Source organism: Sturnira hondurensis, unplaced genomic scaffold (genome assembly GCF_014824575.4).
Source record: "Sturnira hondurensis isolate 20B ecotype Veracruz unplaced genomic scaffold, ASM1482457v3 Scaffold0001872, whole genome shotgun sequence".
Lineage (NCBI taxonomy): Eukaryota > Metazoa > Chordata > Mammalia > Chiroptera > Phyllostomidae > Sturnira > Sturnira hondurensis.
This window is the reverse complement of record NW_028074503.1, coordinates 9741234-9744238: the sequence shown is the minus strand read 5'-3', so window position 1 is coordinate 9744238 and position 3005 is coordinate 9741234. Positions and strand designations below refer to the sequence as shown.

The following is a 3005-nucleotide window of genomic DNA, read 5'->3' as shown; positions in this document are numbered from 1 at the left end:
AGTAATTTTAGGAACTGAGGACTGAGGACAAGAGACCAAACCAAACAAAAGATGCTCCCATTGTTCTCACTGCTCAAGAAATTCCAAGGGTTATGGGAGCTGTGGGTGTGGGACCATGAACAAAAACCAAACGAGAAATACACTGTGGTCATCTGAATGACCAAATATATGTTTCTTATAAAACACAATAGTGCAGTTTTTTGTTGAGACATGAAGCTGCTTACCCACAATTCCTTGAGCTCGCACGTGAAAGGGGTGGGACCCGGGGATTCCCCTTGTGCCTGCAGGCCTCCGAGGTCCGCAGCATGCCTGTGGAGTACAACCCTGACTTCGTGGCGGCGCGTATGATACCGAAGGTGGAGTGGGCGGCGCTTGTGGAGGCGGCCAATACCTTGTCCCTGGGAGAGGTGCCCACAGAGCCAATTCAGGGGTATGAGCAAAATGAGGATTTTCTGTGGACTATGCACCACATACTGCTGGAGGTGGAGGTGATGGAGGGCACCCTGCAGTGCCCGGAGTCGGGACGTGTGTTCCCCATCACCCGCGGGATCCAAAACATGCTACTGAGTGATGAGCAAACCGAGACTTAAGGGTGCCAGCATCAGGTTTTCACACTGCGACTGTGTGATCTTTATTTATATTCCTGTCGTAAGTTTGTAAAGTGTACCGCCAACTTTGACCCAGTGACACACCACACAGTGTTCTTGAGCTCGATATATTTTTTTCTCATTAAAGGTTCACCCCCCCCCCCAAAAAAAAACCCCAAAACAAAACCACAATAGTGCACTACTCCACTATTGTTTATTCATGGGGTTGACAGGAGGGAGGGAGATACCAAACTGACTTGATGAAGAGGATTGAACTTTAACCAAAGAGCCTGAATCCCTCCGAGCTGGATGAAGTAACTGAATTGGACTTTAGACTATCTCCCTGGGAAAGGGAATGAATATGTTCTATTTATGGAAGGAATTTCCAACTATATAAATAGTCGGTGACTATAACCAAGTATTGTGTCTGAGGCTGTTAACTTTCCACAAAATTTTGATCTCCCTTCTTCTGTAATACTTCCATAAGTTGCATTTTCCAAAGTTGCATTTTCGAGTCCTTGTAGATATTAACATTATGTGACTGCATTCTTGCCAATGTCATGTGAGGAATATTGCCGGGGACAATTTCTATCGCATTTGTTAAAATATAAGGAATTGCTTTGATTTCCTTTCTCTTTTTCCCACTGCCATGAGCTGGGATTCAGATATGCCCATGACCCAGTTTTAACCATGTAAAAGACAATGAACTACAGGGTGGCAGAGAAACAAGATAAAAGGAACTCAGTTTTCTTAAAAACCATTTAGCCCTGGCTGGTATAGCTCAGTGGATTGAGCGCGGGCCTGCAAACCACACGATCGAGGTTCGATTCCCAGTCAGGGCACATGCCTGGGTTGCAGGCCAGTTCCCAGCAGGGGACTCATGAGAGCCAACCATGCATTGATATTTCTCTCCTTCTCTCCTTCCCTTCCCCTCTAAAGATAAATAAATAAAATCTTAAAAAAAAAAAACGTTTAAAGCAGAGGTGCCCCCATGAACTAGGTCCATTTTTTCCAGGACTGTTAAGTGATACCGAGAGAGGAATTTTCTGTCTTTGTCTACTGTATTTTTTCAAATTTTTCTGTAATAGCAGCTTAGCCTTTACCCTAACTGATATAAATAGCTGTTCAAGGAAAAGTAGCAAAAGTTAAGTACAAAAAGGAAACAACAAAAAATTTAATAGGTAATAAAATCACATTTGCTGAACACATAAAGTTACGTAGTTCATTATTTCACTAAATATAAAAGTACTGGGTTCAATTGGCAAAGAACAGAAGTAGTCAGTTACTAATTAAACAACAAAAATCTAGTTACTTTTGGCTCAAAAGTGCATGCATTGAAAAGGTGACAAAAATGATAGCAATATAAAAGATATCCAATAATAGAGCAGGCAAATGCAATCGAGAGGAGGAATGGTAACATTAATAGTAGGCAAAGGAGAATTCAAAATTCAAAGCATTAAATATAATGGAAAAGATAAAACCCATGAAAAATATGATAGGTGTGTAACGAATAATAAAGAGGCTAAAATGTGCAGACATTAAGAGATTATGAGAACATCATAATTATGAAAAGGGTTTTAGTATACTAACTGAAATTTTTATATACTTCAGAATTTTCAGAACACGTAAGCAAAACATAATGAAGGATAGATCTGAGTAGTTGAACAACAAGCATGTTTTAATAATCTACCCAATAGTCCAGTAATCCATTTTAATTGGGATTGAATTTGGAGAAACCCATCTACATGTGTTTAAATGGGCTTTTATTGTCTTGTGTGGGATAATGCCTGGGAATAGCACGGTGCCTCTTGTGTAGGAAGCCCTCAATAAATGTTAGCTAATGTTCTTAGCCTATTGCTATTGTCTTCATAAGGCTGGACCCAGAGCTGGAGATACCACAGCCCTTCCAAATAGGAATGGAAACCTTAGGTGAGGACACCATTAAACTTGCAGAGAAAGTGGACTTACTTCTCATGTCCTTGAAACATTTAGAAAAACTAATCATGCACTTGGCTATGAATAAAATCTTTTAAAAATTCCCACCCAAAATTATATAATCACCATGCAATAACAAAAAAGTAATACACGGGGGAGACCAAAAAGTTTGTTTAGTTTTTTCCAAAACATAAAAGACTCTTTTTCATTTTCACCACTAACTTGATTATTTTGGATATTTCTATTATGTTGGCTATCTCTCACAACCATTTATCTCTAATTTATCGTCTCTTTGTTTTGAATGCAGTTGAAGACAAGTAAGCACCACTAGAGACATCTTACAGAAGAAAATAATTTTTTTAGCCAACCGAAGAAATAATACCTTAAAACTCAAAAATTTATTTACTTCTCACAAAATGCTCTTTCTCAAAAAAATTCCCCTTGACATTGAAGCAAAATCAAAATAGAATTTTAAAGTATGGC

General features: G+C 39.1%; 1 pseudogene; it reads left to right on the top strand.

Moving 5' to 3' along the window:
* Positions 1–204: 204 nt before the first annotated feature.
* Positions 205–740, top strand: LOC118980337 (multifunctional methyltransferase subunit TRM112-like protein; annotated as a pseudogene).
* Positions 741–3005: the final 2265 nt, after the last annotated feature.